The sequence below is a fragment of the Oncorhynchus masou genome, unplaced genomic scaffold (genome assembly GCF_036934945.1).
Source record: "Oncorhynchus masou masou isolate Uvic2021 unplaced genomic scaffold, UVic_Omas_1.1 unplaced_scaffold_1059, whole genome shotgun sequence".
Classification (NCBI taxonomy): Eukaryota; Metazoa; Chordata; class Actinopteri; order Salmoniformes; family Salmonidae; genus Oncorhynchus; species Oncorhynchus masou.
In genome coordinates this window covers 146,970-166,969 of record NW_027000298.1, presented here as the reverse complement: position 1 = coordinate 166,969, position 20,000 = coordinate 146,970, and the positions used below count along the sequence as shown (strand labels likewise).

The 20,000-nt window shown below is 40.0% G+C and overlaps 1 protein-coding gene across 1 annotated transcript in view; it reads left to right on the top strand.

Annotated features, from left to right (window-relative positions):
* Positions 1-20,000, top strand: part of LOC135528929 (cysteine-rich secretory protein LCCL domain-containing 1-like) — a 37,614-nt gene that overhangs the window by 4,295 nt on the left and 13,319 nt on the right. The gene's annotated exons all lie outside the window — the stretch shown is intronic.

Sequence of the window (20,000 nt, the reverse complement as noted above, 5' to 3'; positions counted from 1 at the left end):
TGGTATACTGTATACTGTAGATAGTGGTATACTGTAGATAGTGGTATACTGTAGATAGTGGTATACTGTATACTGTAGACAGTGGTATACTGTATACTGTAGATAGTGGTATACTGTATACTGTAGATAGTGGTATACTGTAGATAGTGGTATACTGTAGATAGTGGTATACTGTAGATAGTGGTATACTGTAGATAGTGGTATACTGTATACTGTAGATAGTGGTATACTGTATACTGTAGATAGTGGTATACTGTAGATAGTGGTATACTGTAGATAGTGGTATACTGTAGATAGTGGTATACTGTATACTGTAGATAGTGGTATACTGTATACTGTAGATAGTGGTATACTGTAGATAGTGGTATACTGTAGATAGTGGTATACTGTAGATAGTGGTATACTGTATACTGTAGATAGTGGTATACTGTATACTGTAGATAGTGGTATACTGTAGATAGTGGTATACTGTAGATAGTGGTATACTGTATACTGTAGATAGTGGTATACTGTAGATAGTGGTATACTGTATACTGTAGATAGTGGTATACTGTAGATAGTGGTATACTGTAGATAGTGGTATACTGTATACTGTAGATAGTGGTATACTGTAGATAGTGGTATACTGTAGATAGTGGTATACTGTATACTGTAGATAGTGGTATACTGTAGATAGTGGTATACTGTATACTGTAGATAGTGGTATACTGTAGATAGTGGTATACTATATACTGTAGATAGTGATATACTGTAGATAGTGGTATACTGTAGGTTAGTGGTATACTGTATACTGTAGATAGTGGTATACTGTAGATAGTGGTATACTGTAGATAGTGGTATACTGTATACTGTAGATAGTGGTATACTGTATACTGTAGATAGTGGTATACTGTATACTGTAGATAGTGGTATACTGTAGATAGTGGTATACTGTATACTGTAGATAGTGGTATACTGTATACTGTAGATAGTGGTATACTGTAGATAGTGGTATACTGTAGATAGTGGTATACTGTATACTGTAGATAGTGGTATTCTGTATACTGTAGATAGTGGTATACTGTAGATAGTGGTATACTGTATACTGTAGATAGTGGTATACTGTATACTGTAGATAGTGGTATACTGTAGATAGTGGTATACTGTAGATAGTGGTATACTGTATACTGTAGATAGTGGTATTCTGTATACTGTAGATAGTGGTATACTGTATACTGTAGATAGTGGTATACTGTAGATAGTGGTATACTGTATACTGTAGATAGTGGTATACTGTAGATAGTGGTATACTGTAGATAGTGGTATTCTGTAGATAGTGGTATTCTGTATACTGTAGATAGTGTTATACTGTAGATAGTGGTATACTGTAGATAGTGGTATACTGTAGATAGTGGTATACTGTATACTGTAGATAGTGGTATTCTGTATACTGTAGATAGTGGTATACTGTAGATAGTGGTATACTGTATACTGTAGATAGTGGTATACTGTAGATAGTGGTATACTGTATACTGTAGATAGTGGTATACTGTAGATAGTGGTATTCTGCAGATAGTGGTATACTGTATACTGTAGATAGTGGTATACTGTATAATGTATACTGTAGATAGTGGTATACTGTATAATGTATACTGTAGATAGTGGTATACTGTATACTGTAGATAGTGGTATACTGTAGATAGTGGTATACTGTAGATAGTGGTATACTGTAGATAGTGGTATACTGTAGACAGTCGTGTACTGTATACTGTAGATAGTGGTATACTGTATACTGTAGATAGTGGTATTCTGTATACTGTAGATAGTGGTATACTGTAGATAGTGGTATACTGTAGATAGTGGTATACTGTAGATAGTGGTATACTGTAGATAGTGGTATACTGTATACTGTAGATAGTGGTATACTGTAGATAGTGGTATACTGTAGATAGTGGTATACTGTAGATAGTGGTATACTGTAGATAGTGGTATACTGTATACTGTAGATAGTGGTATACTGTAGATAGTGGTATACTGTATACTGTAGATAGTGGTATACTGTAGATAGTGGTATACTGTATACTGTAGATAGTGGTATACTGTAGATAGTGGTATACTGTATACTGTAGATAGTGGTATACTGTAGATAGTGGTATACTGTATACTGTAGATAGTGGTATACTGTAGATAGTGGTATACTGTATACTGTAGATAGTGGTATACTGTAGATAGTGGTATACTGTATACTGTAGATAGTGGTATACTGTAGATAGTGGTATACTGTAGATAGTGGTATACTGTATACTGTAGATAGTGGTATACTGTAGATAGTGGTATACTGTAGATAGTGGTATACTGTATACTGTAGATAGTGGTATACTATATACTGTAGATAGTGGTATACTGTAGATAGTGGTATACTGTATACTGTAGATAGTGGTATACTGTATACTGTAGATAGTGGTATACTGTAGATAGTGGTATACTGTAGATAGTGGTATACTGTATACTGTAGATAGTGGTATACTATATACTGTAGATAGTGGTATACTGTAGATAGTGGTATACTGTATACTGTAGATAGTGGTATACTATATACTGTAGATAGTGGTATACTGTAGATAGTGGTATACTGTATACTGTAGATAGTGGTATACTATATACTGTAGATAGTGGTATACTGTAGATAGTGGTATACTGTATACTGTAGATAGTGGTATACTGTAGATAGTGGTATACTGTAGATAGTGGTATACTGTAGATAGTGGTATACTGTATACTGTAGATAGTGGTATACTGTAGATAGTGGTATACTGTAGATAGTGGTATACTGTAGATAGTGGTATACTGTATACTGTAGATAGTGGTATACTGTAGATAGTGGTATACTGTAGATAGTGGTATACTGTAGATAGTGGTATACTGTAGATAGTGGTATACTGTATACTGTAGATAGTGGTATACTGTATACTGTAGATAGTGGTATACTGTAGATAGTGGTATACTGTATACTGTAGATAGTGGTATACTGTATACTGTAGATAGTGGTATACTGTATACTGTAGATAGTGGTATACTGTATACTGTAGATAGTGGTATACTGTAGATAGTGGTATACTGTAGATAGTGGTATACTGTAGATAGTGGTATACTGTATACTGTAGATAGTGGTATACTGTATACTGTAGATAGTGGTATTCTGTATACTGTAGATAGTGGTATACTGTATACTGTAGATAGTGGTATACTGTATACTGTAGATAGTGGTATACTGTATACTGTAGATAGTGGTATACTGTATACTGTAGATAGTGGTATACTGTATACTGTAGATAGTGGTATACTGTATACTGTAGATAGTGGTATACTGTATACTGTAGATAGTGGTATACTGTATACTGTAGATAGTGGTATACTGTATACTGTAGATAGTGGTATACTGTATAATGTAGATAGTGGTATACTGTATACTGTAGATAGTGGTATACTGTATACTGTAGATAGTGGTATACTGTATACTGTAGATAGTGGTATACTGTATACTGTAGATAGTGGTATACTGTAGATAGTGGTATACTGTAGATAGTGGTATACTGTAGATAGTGGTATACTGTATACTGTAGATAGTGGTATACTGTATACTGTAGATAGTGGTATTCTGTATACTGTAGATAGTGGTATACTGTATACTGTAGATAGTGGTATACTGTATACTGTAGATAGTGGTATACTGTATACTGTAGATAGTGGTATACTGTATACTGTAGATAGTGGTATACTGTATAATGTATACTGTAGATAGTGGTATACTGTATACTGTAGATAGTGGTATACTGTATACTGTAGATAGTGGTATACTGTATAATGTATACTGTAGATAGTGGTATACTGTATACTGTAGATAGTGGTATACTGTATACTGTAGATAGTGGTATACTGTAGATAGTGGTATACTGTAGATAGTGGTATACTGTAGATAGTGGTATACTGTAGACAGTCGTGTACTGTATACTGTAGATAGTGGTATACTGTATACTGTAGATAGTGGTATTCTGTATACTGTAGATAGTGGTATACTGTAGATAGTGGTATACTGTAGATAGTGGTATTCTGTATACTGTAGATAGTGGTATTCTGTATACTGTAGATAGTGGTATACTGTAGATAGTGGTATACTGTAGATAGTGGTATACTGTATACTGTAGATAGTGGTATACTGTAGATAGTGGTATTCTGTATACTGTAGATAGTGGTATACTGTAGATAGTGGTATACTGTAGATAGTGGTATACTGTATACTGTAGGTTAGTGGTATACTGTAGATAGTGGTATACTGTAGATAGTGGTATACTGTATACTGTAGATAGTGGTATACTGTATACTGTAGATAGTGGTATACTGTATACTGTAGATAGTGGTATACTGTATACTGTAGATAGTGGTATACTGTATACTGTAGATAGTGGTATACTGTATACTGTAGATAGTGGTATACTGTATACTGTAGATAGTGGTATACTGTATACTGTAGATAGTGGTATACTGTAGATAGTGGTATACTGTATACTGTAGATAGTGGTATACTGTAGATAGTGGTATACTGTAGATAGTGGTATACTGTATACTGTAGATAGTGGCATACTGTATACTGTAGATAGTGGTATACTGTATACTGTAGATAGTGGTATACTGTAGATAGTGGTATACTGTATACTGTAGATAGTGGTATACTGTATACTGTAGATAGTGGTATACTGTAGATAGTGGTATACTGTATACTGTAGATAGTGGTATACTGTAGATAGTGGTATACTGTAGATAGTGGTATACTGTATACTGTAGATAGTGGTATACTGTATACTGTAGATAGTGGTATACTGTATACTGTAGATAGTGGTATACTGTATACTGTAGATAGTGGTATACTGTATACTGTAGATAGTGGTATACTGTAGATAGTGGTATACTGTATACTGTAGATAGTGGTATACTGTATACTGTAGATAGTGGTATACTGTATACTGTAGATAGTGGTATACTGTAGATAGTGGTATACTGTAGATAGTGGTATACTGTATACTGTAGATAGTGGTATTCTGTAGATAGTGGTATACTGTATACTGTAGATAGTGGTATTCTGTAGATAGTGGTATACTGTATACTGTAGATAGTGGTATACTGTAGATAGTGGTATACTGTATACTGTAGATAGTGGTATACTGTAGATAGTGGTATACTGTAGATAGTGGTATACTGTATACTGTAGATAGTGGTATACTGTAGATAGTGGTATACTGTAGATAGTGGTATTCTGTATACTGTAGATAGTGGTATACTGTAGATAGTGGTATACTGTATACTGTAGATAGTGGTATACTGTAGATAGTGGTATACTGTAGATAGTGGTATACTGTAGATAGTGGTATACTGTAGATAGTGGTATTCTGTATACTGTAGATAGTGGTATACTGTAGATAGTGGTATACTGTAGATAGTGGTATTCTGTATACTGTAGATAGTGGTATACTGTAGATAGTGGTATACTGTATACTGTAGATAGTGGTATACTGTAGATAGTGGTATACTGTAGATAGTGGTATACTGTAGATAGTGGTATACTGTAGATAGTGGTATTCTGTATACTGTAGATAGTGGTATACTGTAGATAGTGGTATACTGTAGATAGTGGTATACTGTAGATAGTGGTATACTGTAGATAGTGGTATACTGTATACTGTAGATAGTGGTATACTGTAGATAGTGGTATACTGTAGATAGTGGTATACTGTAGATAGTGGTATACTGTAGATAGTGGTATTCTGTATACTGTAGATAGTGGTATACTGTAGATAGTGGTATACTGTAGATAGTGGTATTCTGTAGATAGTGGTATACTGTATACTGTAGATAGTGGTATACTGTAGATAGTGGTATTCTGTATACTGTAGATAGTGGTATACTGTAGATAGTGGTATACTGTAGATAGTGGTATACTGTATACTGTAGATAGTGGTATACTGTAGATAGTGGTATACTGTAGATAGTGGTATACTGTAGATAGTGGTATACTGTATACTGTAGATAGTGGTATACTGTAGATAGTGGTATACTGTAGATAGTGGTATACTGTAGATAGTGGTATACTGTTTTCCTTGTGTGCTACGGTGTGAAATAAACCTGTGCAGGATATGACCTGTTCACCAGTTGGTTTTAGGCTCCATTCCCAGTGGAATACAGTATAGAGCCCTAACTAACAGTCTGCGTACTGTATGTCTGTAATTAGATGGAATAATGACTTGGAATAATGGCCATGTGATCATGTAATTAAGAGGCGATGGTATGCCTGCGTGTCAGTGTGTGAGTGTACAATGGCATACATGTGTTCATGTGGGCCCGTTAATGTGTGTGTATATGCGTGCACGTGACGATGTGTGTGTGTGTGTATATGTGTGTCTGCGGTTCTGCCTGGCAGCCTCCCCTTGTTGAGGCCTGCTCCAGAGAAATGCTGAGGATGCAGTAAACTAGGCAGCTCTACTTATTTAACCAGAGGGCAGAGGAGAGATGGAAAGAGGGAGGTGAAGAGAGAAGAGAGAGCGAGGAGAGATTGAGGGAGAGAGTTGACAAGAGAGAAGACATGGAGAGAGAGAGGTGGAGAGAGAGGAGACAGGGAGGGAGAGAGATGAAGAGAGAGGAGAAGGGAGAGAGAGAGGTGGAGAGAGAGGAGACAGGGAGAGAGAGAGGTGGAGAGAGAGGAGACAGGGAGAGAGAGGTGGAGAGAGGAGACATGGAGAGAGAGGTGGAGAGAGAGACATGGAGAGAGAGGTGGAGAGAGTGGAGACATGGAGAGAGAGAGGTGGAGAGAGAGGAGACAGGGAGAGAGAGAGGTGGAGAGGAGACAGGGAGTGAGAGAGGTGAAGAGAGAGGAGACAGGGAGTGAGAGAGATGAAGAGAGAGGAAACATGGAGAGAGAGGTCGAGAGAAAGGAGAAGGGAGAGGGAGATGTGGAGAGAGAGGAGACAGGGAGTGAGAGAGTTGAAGAGAGAGGAGACATGGAGAAAGAGAGGTGGAGAGAGAGGAGACATAGAGAGAGATATGGAGACAGGGAGAGAGAGAGATGAAGAGAGAGGAGACATGGAGAGAGAGAGGTGGAGAGAGAGGAGACAAGGGAGAGAGAGAGATGAAGAGAGAGGAGACATGGAGAGAGAGGTGGAGAGAGAGGAGACAGGGAGAGAGAGAGATGAAGAGAGAGGAGACATGGAGAGAGATATGGAGACAGGGAGAGAGAGAGATGAAGAGAGAAGAGACACAGAGAGAGAGGTGGAGAGAAAGGAGACATGGAGAGAGAGGTGGAGAGAGAGACATGGAGAGAGAGTGGAGAGAGAGGAGACAAGGGAGAGAGAGATGAAGAGAGGGAGACATAGAGAGAGAGAGGTGGAGACAGGGAGAGAGAGAGATGAAGAGAGAAGAGACACAGAGAGAGAGAGGTGGAGAGAGAGGAGACAGGGAGAGAGAGAGGTGAGAGAGAGGAGACAGGGAGGGAGAGAGATGAAGAGAGGGAGACAGGGAGAGATAGAGAGAGGTGGAGAGAGGGGAGACAGGGAGAGAGAGGTGGAGAGAGGATACATGGAGAGAGAGAGGTGGAGAGAGAGACATGGAGAGAGAGAGGTGGAGAGAGGGAGACATGGAGAGAGAGATGTGGAGAGAGAGGAGACAGGGAAAGAGAGAGAGTGGAGAGAGGAGACATGGAGAGAGAGAGGTGGAGAGAGAGACATGGAGAGAGAGAGGTTAAGAGAGAAGAGACAGGGAGAGAGATGAAGAGAGAGGAGACAGAGAGAGAGGTGAAGAGAGAGGAGACAGGGAGAGAGAGAGATGAAGAGAGAGGAGACAGGGAGAGAGAGAGGTGGAGAGAGAGGAGACAGGGAGAGAGAGAGATGAAGAGAGAGGAGACATGGAGAGAGAGAGGTGGAGAGAGAGGAGACAGGGAGAGAGAGAGTTGGAGAGAGAGGAGACAAGGAGGGAGAGGTGAAGAGAGAGGAGACAGGGAGAGAGAGAGATGAAGAGAGAGGAGACATGGAGAGAGAGGTCGAGAGAAAGGAGAAGGGAGAGGGAGATGTGGAGAGAGAGGAGACAGGGAGTGAGAGAGTTGAAGAGAGAGGAGACATGGAGAAAGAGAGGTGGAGAGAGAGGAGACATAGAGAGAGATATGGAGACAGGGAGAGAGAGAGATGAAGAGAGAGGAGACATGGAGAGAGAGGTGGAGAGAGAGGAGACAAGGGAGAGAGAGAGATGAAGAGAGAGGAGACATGGAGAGAGAGGTGGAGAGAGAGGAGACAGGGAGAGAGAGATGAAGAGAGAGGAGACATGGAGAGAGATATGGAGACAGGGAGAGAGAGATGAAGAGAGAAGAGACACAGAGAGAGAGTGGAGAGAAAGGAGACATGGAGAGAGAGAGGTGGAGAGAGAGACATGGAGAGAGGTGGAGAGAGAGGAGACAAGGGAGAGAGAGATGAAGAGAGAGGAGACATAGAGAGAGAGAGAGGTGGAGACAGGGAGAGAGAGAGATGAAGAGAGAAGAGACACAGAGAGAGAGAGGTGGAGAGAGAGGAGACAGGGAGAGAGAGAGGTGAGAGAGAGGAGACAGGGAGGGAGAGAGATGAAGAGAGAGGAGACAGGGAGAGATAGAGAGAGGTGGAGAGAGGGGGAGACAGGGAGAGAGAGGGTGGAGAGAGGATACATGGAGAGAGAGAGGTGGAGAGAGAGACATGGAGAGAGAGAGGTGGAGAGAGAGGAGACATGGAGAGAGAGATGTGGAGAGAGAGGAGACAGGGAAAGAGAGAGAGGTGGAGAGAGAGGAGACATGGAGAGAGAGAGGTGGAGAGAGAGACATGGAGAGAGAGAGGTTAAGAGAGAAGAGACAGGGAGAGAGATGAAGAGAGAGGAGACAGAGAGAGAGAGGTGAAGAGAGAGGAGACAGGGAGAGAGAGAGATGAAGAGAGAGGAGACAGGGAGAGAGAGAGGTGGAGAGAGAGGAGACAGGGAGAGAGAGAGATGAAGAGAGGGAGACATGGAGAGAGAGAGGTGGAGAGAGAGGAGACAGGGAGAGAGAGAGTTGGAGAGAGAGGAGACAAGGAGGGAGAGGTGAAGAGAGAGGAGACAGGGAGAGAGAGAGATGAAGAGAGAGGAGACAGGGAGAGAGAGAGGTGGAGAGAGAGGAGACAGGGAGAGAGAGAGATGAAGAGAGAGGAGACATGGAGAGAGAGAGGTGGAGAGAGAGGAGACAGGGAGAGAGAGAGGTGGAGAGAGAGGAGACAAGGAGGGAGAGAGATGAAGAGAGAGGTGACAGGAAGAGAGTGATGAAGAGAGAGGAGACATGGAGAAAGACTCAGTGAGCATAGCCTTGCTATTGAGATTGGCCGCCGTAGGCAGACATGGCTCTCAAGATAAGACAAGCTATGTGCACACTGCCCACAAAATGAGGTGGAAACTGAGCTGCACTTCCTAACCTCCTCCCCAATGTATGACCATATTTGAGAGACATATTTTCCTCTGATTACACAGATCCACAAAGAATTTGAAAACAAATCCAATTTTGAAAAACTCCCATATCTACTGGGTGAAATTCCACAGTGTGCCATCACAGCAGCAAGATTTGTGACCTGTTGCCACGAGAAAAGGGCAACCAGTGAAGAACAAACACCATTGTAAATACAACCCATATTTATGCTTATTTATTTTATCTTGTGTCCTTTAACCATTTGTACATTGTTAAAACACTGTATATATATATTATGACATTTGTAATGTATTTATTGTTTTGAAACTTCTGTGTGTGTAATGTTTACTGTTAATTTTTATTGTTTATTTCACAGGAAGAGAGAGATGAAGAGAGAGTAGACAGGAAGAGAGAGATGCAGAGAGAGAGGAGAGAGAGAGAAAGAGACAGAGAGAGGGGAAGAGAGAAAGAGAGAAAGAGGGAAAGAGAGAGAGTAATAAGAACGAGAATCATCAATATTTTTCAAGAAGTCAATATAGTTCCTCTCCAGAAATTGTTCCACAGCTGTCCTTTGAAAGAAATGCTGTCATTTCCAATACAGTCTAAAAAAGCTTAACTGATTAGTTTCTGGACAAGGCTTCTAGTTCTCTCTCGCTCTCTATTAAATTTAAATAAAATTTAAGGGGTTTTATTGGCATGGGAAACTTATGTTTACATTGCCAAAGCAAGTGAAATAGATAACAAACAAAAGTGAAATAAAAAATTACACTCACAGAAGTTAATGTCATATTATGTCTATATACAGTGTTGTAATGATGTGCAACTAGTTAAAGTACAAAAATAAATATGGGCTGTATTTACAATGGTGTTTATTCTGCACTGGTTGTCCTTTTCTTGCGGCAACATGTAAGATCCCTCTCTCTCTCTCTCTCTCTCTCTCTCTCTCTCTCTCTCTCTCTCTCTCTCTCTCTCTCTCTCTCTCTCTCTCTTCTCTCTCTCTCGCTGTCTCTCTCTGTCTCTCTCTGTCTCTCGCTGTCTCTCTCTGTCTCTCTCTCTCTCTCTCTCTCTCTCTCTCTGTCTCTCTCTGTCTCTCTGTCGCTATCTCTAACTCTCGCTGTCTGTCTGTCTGTCTCTCTCTCTCCCTCTCTGTCTCTGTCTCTCTCTCTCTCTCTCTCTCCTTTTCGTCCCCTTTTTCTCACTTCCTCTCTCCCTCTCCTGTCTCCTTCTCTCCCTCCCCTCTTTCTCTCTGTCCCTCTCCCTAACACCTTGGCTCAGTTCCCGAGCTGGCATTATCCCACAATTGCTATACTCTTTAGAATTCCCTGGTTCTGCTCTCTCACTCTTCAGTGGTCCATCCTGCTCTGCTCCTATTACGGCCCTGGTTTAGACTAGCCCAACGTGACAGAGGAATTCCCTCTCACTCCACTGTCGACCCACACATATAAACAGTGTTTGAAGCACTGTATGGAAAACAGATGTCATCTTGGGAGCAGGGAGGAGAGGGGATGTCAGGCTAGGTTTGGCCCAAAGCCTGTTGGATAAGGGGTGCTACTGGTATTTATCTCTTTAAAAAAGATGAAGTCGGATTGATGCTGTTGTCCCCCCCCCCCCTAGCTAGAATTGCTAAATTTTAGAACACGTTACTACAGTGTCCCAGTCAACAGTTTCAACATGTTGCTAAATGTTTATAAAGATCTTTGGATTTTATCCACAACATTCCAATGTTGAGTTCTGATTCTGAACCACCGTTCTAGAATGTGACTTCAGAATTGCTCCAATCTGTGATTGCAGTCATTTCTTTCTGGCAACAACGTGCACTAAATGAAATGTTACCTGATAGTATATTTACTGTAAACCTAGGGCCCTGTGTTTTAATACCATCCTTACTGTATATCTGGGCACTGTGTTTTAATACAATCCTTACTGTAAACCAAGGGCCCTGTGTTTTAATACCATCCTTACTGTATATCTGGGCACTGTGTTTTAATACAATCCTTACTGTAAACCTAGGGCCCTGTGTTTTAATACCATCCTTACTGTATATCTGGGCACTGTGTTTTAATACAATCCTTACTGTAAACCAAGGGCCCTGTGTTTTAATACCATCCTTAATGTATATCTGGGCCCTGTGTTTTAATACCATCCTTACTGTATATCTGGGCCCTGTGTCTTAATACCATCCTTACTGTATATCTGGGCACTGTGTTTTAATACAATCCTTACTGTAAACCAAGGGCCCTGTGTTTTAATACCATCCTTAATGTATATCTGGGCCCTGTGTTTTAATACCATCCTTACTGTATATCTGGGCCCTGTGTCTTAATACCATCCTTACTGTATATCTGGGCCCTGTGTCTTAATACCATCCTTACTGTATATCTGGGCCCTGTGTCTTAATGGTATGCGTACTATATATACCCCTGTACTAGATAATTACTCTGTTTATGTGGATGATGGACTATGAGGATTATAATAGGAATATGAGAGATTATCTTGTCTATCTAGTCTGATCGGCCAGTGGCCAGCTCTAAGCTCTCTGATTGGAGCAGATATGGTTGTACATTCCAGAGCTGTCCTATAACAACAGACCTGACTGGCTGCTGGGGTAGCACTACTGTCTGGCTGCACCAACCAACACATTCGGAAGGTATGAAAACCTTGTACTTTTTCCACATTTTGTTACGTTTACAGCCGTATTCTAAAATTGATTAAATAAATAAAAACTCTCATCAATCTACACACAATATGTGTACATTGATGAGGAAACATCTCTCTAAAACAACTGACATCTCTCTAAAACACCTCACATCTCCAAAACACATCACATCTCTCTCTAAAACACCTCACATCTCTAAAACACGTCACATCTCTCTAAATCACATCACATCTCTCTCTAAAACACCTCACATCTAAAACACCTCACATCTCTAAAACACCTCACATCTCTCTCTAAAACACCTCACATCTCTAAAACAAACCAAATCTCTAAAACACCCCACATCTCTCTAAAACACCTCACATTTCTAAAACACCCCACATCTCTCTAAAACACCTCACATCTCTAAAACACCTCACATCTCTCTCTAAAACACCTCACATCTCTAAAACATGTCACATCTCTCTAAATCACATCACATCTCTCTCTAAAACACCTCACATCTCTCTAAAACACCTCACATCTCTAAAACAACCCAAATCTCTAAAACACCCCACATCTCTCTAAAACACCTCACATCTCTAAGACACCTCACATCTCTAAAACACCTCACATCTCTAAAACACCTCACATCTCTCTAAAACACCTCACATCTCTCTAAAACACCTCACATCTCTTAAACACCTCACATCTCTCTAAAACACCTCACACCTCTAAAACATCTCACATCTCTCTAAAACACCTCACATCTCTCTCTAAAACACCTCACATCTCTAAAACACCTCACATCTCTCTAAAACACCTCACATCTCTAAAACACCTCACATCTCTCTAAAACACCTCACATCTCTCTAAAACACCTCACATCTCTCTAAAACACATCACATCTCTCTCTAAAACACCTCACATCTCTAAAACACCTTACATCTCTCTAAAACACCTCACACCTCTAAAACACCTCACATCTCTCTAAAACACCTCACATCTCTCTCTAAAACACAACACATCTCTCTCTAAAACACCTTACATCTCTCTCTAAAACAGCTCACATCTCTCTAAAACACCTCACATCTCTCTAAAACACCTCACATCTCTCTAAAACACCTCACATCTCTCTAAACACCTCACATCTCTCTAAAACACCTCACATCTCTTGAAAACACCTCACATCTCTAAAACACCTCACATCTCTCTAAAACACCTCACATCACTCTCTAAAACACCTCACATCTCTCTAAAACATCTCACATCTCTCTCTAAAACACCTCACATCTCTTGAAAACAACTCACATCTCTAAAACACCTCACATCTCTCTAAAACACCTCACATCTCTCTAAAACACCTCACATCTCTCTAAAACACCTCACATCTCTAAAACACCTCACATCTCTCTAAAACACCTCACATCTCTCTCTAAAACACCTCACATCTCTATCTAAAACACCTCACATCTCTCTAAAACACCTCACATCTCTCTAAAACACCTCACATCTCTAAAACACCTCACATCTCTCTAAAACACCTCACATCTCTCTCTAAAACAACACACATCTCTATCTAAAACACCTCACATCTCTCTCTAAAACACCTCACATCTCTCTAAAACACCTCACATCTCTCTCTAAAACACCTCACATCTCTCTAAAACACCTCACATCTCTCTCTAAAACACCTCACATCTCTAAAACACCTCACTTCTCTATTAAATACCTCACATCTCTCTAAAACACCTCACATCTCTCTAAAACACCTCACATCTCTATTAAATACCTCACATCTCTCTAAAACACCTCACATTTCTCGAAAATACCTCACATCTCTTGAAAACACCTCACATCTCTCTAAAACACCTCACATCTCTAAAACACCTCACATCTCTCTAAAACACCTCACATCTCTCTCTAAAACACTCACATCTCTCTAAAACACCTCACATCTATCTAAAACACCTCACATCTCTCTAAAATACCTCACATCTCTCTCTAAAACACCTCACATTTCTCTAAAACACCTCACATCTATATTAAACACCTCACATCTCTCTAAAACACCTCACATCTCTCTCTAAAACACCTCACATCTCTAAAACACCTCACATCTCTCTAAAACACCTCACATCTCTAAAACACCTCACATCTCTCTCTAACACCTCACATCTCTCTAAAACACCTCACATGTCTCTAAAACACCTCACATCTCTCTAAAACACCTCACATCTCTCTAAAACACCTCACATCTCTAAAACACCTCACATCTCTCTCTAAAACACCTCACATCTCTCTAAAACACCTCACATCTCTAAAACACCTCACATCTCTATTAAACACCTCACATCTCTCTCTAAAACACCTCACATCTCTCAAAAAAAAACTCACATCTCTAAAACACCTCACATCTCTATTAAACACCTCACATCTCTCTCTAACACCTCAAATCTCTCTCTAACACCTCACATCTCTCTCTAAAACCCCTCACATCTCTCTAAAACACCTCACATCTCTAAAACACCTCACATCTCTATTAAACACCTCACATGACTCTCTAACACCTCACATCGCTCTCTAAAACACTTAACATCTCTATTAAACACCTCACATCTCTCTAAAACACCTCACAACACTACAACACCTCACATCTCTCTAAAACACCTCACATCTCTCTCTAAAACACCTCACATCTCTAAAACACCTCACATCTCTCTAAAACACCTCACATCTCTAAAACACCTCACATCTCTCTAAAACACCTCACATCTCTAAAACACCTCACATCTCTCTAAAACACCTCACATCTCTCTAAAACACCTCACATCTCTCTCTAAAACACCTCACATCTCTAAAACACCTCACATCTCTCTAAAACACCTCACACCTCTAAAACACCTCACATCTCTCTAAAACACCTCACATCTCTCTCTAAAACACATCACATCTCTCTCTAAAACACCTTACATCTCTCTCTAAAACAGCTCACATCTCTAAAACACCTCACATCTCTCTAAAACACCTCACATCTCTCTAAAACACCTCACATCTCTCTAAACACCTCACATCTCTCTAAAACACCTCACATCTCTTGAAAACACCTCACTTCTCTAAAACACCTCACATCTCTCTAAAACACCTCACATCTCTCTCTAAAACACCTCACATCTCTCTAAAACATCTCACATCTCTCTCTAAAACACCTCACATCTCTTGAAAACACCTCACATCTCTAAAACACCTCACATCTCTCTAAAACACCTCACATCTCTCTAAAACACCTCACATCTCTAAAACACCTCACATCTCTCTAAAACACCTCACATCTCTCTCGAAAACACCTCACATCTCTATCTAAAACACCTCACATCTCTCTCTAAAACACCTCACATCTCTCTAAAACACCTCACATCTCTCTAAAACACCTCACATCTCTCTAAAACACCTCGCATCTCTCTAAAACACCTCACATCTCTCTAAAACACCTCACATCTCTCTAAAACACCTCACATCTCTAAAACACCTCACATCTCTCTAAAACACCTCACATCTCTCTCTAAAACACCTCACATCTCTATCTAAAACACCTCACATCTCTCTCTAAAACACCTCACATCTCTAAAACACCTCACATCTCTCTAAAACACCTCACATCTCTCTAAAACACCTCACATCTCTCTAAAACACCTCACATCTCTCTAAAACACCTCACATCTATCTAAAACATCTCACATCTCTAAAACAACTCACATCTCTCTAAAACACCTCACATCTCTATTAAATACCTCACATCTCTCTAAAACACCTCACATTTCTCGAAAATACCTCATATCTCTTGAAAACACCTCACATCTCTCTAAAACACCTCACATCTCTAAAACACCTCACATCTCTCTAAAACACCTCACATCTCTCTCTAAAACACTCACATCTCTCTAAAACACCTCACATCTATCTAAAACACCTCACATCTCTATTAAACACCTCACATCTCTCTCTAACACCTCACATCTCTCTCTAACACCTCACATCTCTCTCTAAAACCCCTCACATCTCTCTAAAACACCTCACATCTCTAAAACACCTCACATCTCTATTAAACACCTCACATGACTCTCTAACACCTCACATCGCTCTCTAAAACACTTAACATCTCTATTAAACACCTCACATCTCTCTAAAACACCTCACAACACTAAAACACCTCACATCTCTCTAAAACACATCACATCTCTCTTTAAAACACCTCACATCTCTCTAAAACACCTCACATCTCTCTAAAACACCTCACATCTCTCTAAAACACCTCACATCTCTAAAACACCTCACATCTCTAAAACACCTCACATCTCTCTAAAACACCTCACATCTCTCTAAAACACCTCACATCTCTCTCTAAAACACCTCACATCTCTAAAACACCTCACATCTCTCTAAAACACCTCACACCTCTAAAACACCTCACATCTCTCTAAAACACCTCACATCTCTCTCTAAAACACATCACATCTCTCTCTAAAACACCTTACATCTCTCTCTAAAACAGCTCACATCTCTCTAAAACACCTCACATCTCTCTAAAACACCTCACATCTCTCTAAAACACCTCACATCTCTAAACACCTCACATCTCTCTAAAACACCTCACATCTCTTGAAAACACCTCACTTCTCTAAAACACCTCACATCTCTCTAAAACACCTCACATCTCTCTCTAAAACACCTCACATCTCTCTAAAACATCTCACATCTCTCTCTAAAACACCTCACATCTCTTGAAAACACCTCACATCTCTAAAACACCTCACATCTCTCTAAAACACCTCACATCTCTCTAAAACACCTCACATCTCTAAAACACCTCACATCTCTCTAAAACACCTCACATCTCTCTCGAAAACACCTCACATCTCTATCTAAAACACCTCACATCTCTCTCTAAAACACCTCACATCTCTCTAAAACACCTCACATCTCTAAAACACCTCACATCTCTCTAAAACACCTCGCATCTCTAAAACACCTCACATCTCTCTAAAACACCTCACATCTCTCTAAAACACCTCACATCTCTAAAACACCTCACATCTCTCTAAAACACCTCACATCTCTCTCTAAAACACCTCACATCTCTATCTAAAACACCTCACATCTCTCTCTAAAACACCTCACATCTCTAAAACACCTCACATCTCTCTAAAACACCTCACATCTCTCTAAAACACCTCACATCTCTCTAAAACACCTCACATCTATCTAAAACATCTCACATCTCTAAAACAACTCACATCTCTCTAAAACACCTCACATCTCTATTAAATACCTCACATCTCTCTAAAACACCTCACATTTCTCGAAAATACCTCATATCTCTTGAAAACACCTCACATCTCTCTAAAACACCTCACATCTCTAAAACACCTCACATCTCTCTAAAACACCTCACATCTCTCTCTAAAACACTCACATCTCTCTAAAACACCTCACATCTATCTAAAACACCTCACATCTCTCTAAAACACCTCACATCTCTCTATAAAACACCTCACATTTCTCTAAAACACCTCACATCTATATTAAACACCTCACATCTCTCTAAAACACCTCACATCTCTCTCTAAAACACCAAACATCTCTTTAAAACACCTCACATCTCTCTAAAACACCTCACATCTCTCTCTAACACCTCACATCTCTCTAAAACACCTCACATGTCTCTAAAACACCTCACATCTCTCTAAAACACCTCACATCTCTCTCTAAAACACCTCACATCTCTCTAAAACACCTCACATCTCTATTAAACACCTCACATCTCTCTCTAAAACACCTCACATCTCTCTAAAACACCTCACATCTCTAAAACACCTCACATCTCTATTAAACACCTCACATCTCTCTCTAAAACACCTCACATCTCTCTAAAACACCTCACATCTCTAAAACACCTCACATCTCTATTAAACACCTCACATCTCTCTAACACCTCACATCTCTCTCTAACACCTCACATCTCTCTCTAAAACCCCTCACATCTCTCTAAAACACCTCACATCTCTAAAACACCTCACAGCTCTATTAAACACCTCACATGACTCTCTAACACCTCACATCGCTCTCTAAAACACTTAACATCTCTATTAAACACCTCACATCTCTCTAAAACACCTCACATCTCTAAAACACCTCACATCTCTCTAAAACACCTCACATCTCTCTAAAACACCTCACATCTCTCTCTAAGACACCTCACATCTCTAAAACACCTCACATCTCTCTAAAACACCCCACATCTCTCTAAAACAACTCACATCTCTCTAAAACACCTCACATCTCTCTCTAAAACACCTCACATCTCTCTAAAACACCTCACATCTCTAAAACACCTCACATCTCTATTAAACACCTCACATCTCTCTAAAACACCTCACATCTCTCTAAAACACCTCACATCTCTAAAACACCTCACATCTCTATTAAACACCTCACATCTCTCTCTAAAACACCTCACATCTCTCTAAAACACCTCACATCTCTAAAACACCTCACATCTCTATTAAATACCTCACATCTCTCTAAAACACCTCACATCTCTCTCTAACACCTCACATCTCTCTCTAAAACACCTCACATCTCTCTAAAACACCTCACATCTCTAAAACACCTCACATCTCTAAAACACCTCACATCTCTATTAAACACCTCACATCTCTCTAAAACACCTCACATCTCTAAAACACCTCACATCTCTCTAAAACACCTCACATCTCTCTAAAACACCACACATCTCTAAAACACCACACATCTCTCTAAAACACCCCACATCTCTCTAAAACACCTCACATCTCTAAAACACCCCACATCGCGCTCTAAAACACTTAACATCTCTATTAAACACCTCACATCTCTCTAAAACACCTCACATCTCTAAACCACCTCACATCTCTCTAAAACACCCCACATCTCTCTCTAAAACACCTCACATCTCTAAAACACCTCACATCTCTAAAACACCTCACATCTCTCTAAAACACCGCACATCTCTCTATTAAACACCTCACATCTCTCTAAAACACCTCACATCTCTAAAACACCTCACATCTCTCTAAAACACCCCACATCTCTCTCTAAAACACCTCACATCTCTAAAACACCTCACATCTCTCTAAAACACCTCACATCTCTAAAACACCTCACATCTCTCTCTAAAACACCTCACATCTCTCTCTAAAACACCTCACATCTCTAAAACACCTCACATCTCTAAAACACCTCACATCTCTCTAAAACACCTCACATCTCTCTAAAACACCTCACATCTCTCTAAAACACTTCACATCTCTCTCTAAAACACCTCACATCTCTCTCTAAAACACCTCACATCTCTAAAACACCTCACATCTCTAAAACACCTCACATCTCTCTAAAACACCTGACATCTCTCTAAAACACCTCACATCTCTCTAAAACACTTCACATCTCTCTCTAAAACACCTCACATCTCTCTCTAAAACACCTCACATCTCTCTAAAACACCTCACATCTCTCTAAAACACCTCACATCTCTCTCTAAAACACCTCACATCTCTAAAACACCTCACATCTCTCTCTAAAACACCTCACATCTCTCTCTAAAACACCTCACATCTCTAAAACACCTCACATCTCTAAAACACCTCACATCTCTCTCTAAAACACCTCACATCTCTCTAAACACCTCACATCTCTCTAAAACACCTCACATCTCTCTCTAAAACACCTCACATCTCTCTAAAACACCTTACATCTCTCTAAAACACCTCACATCTCTCTAAAACACCTCACATCTCTCTCTAAAACACCTCACATCTCTCTAAAACACCTTACATCTCTCTAAAACACCTCACA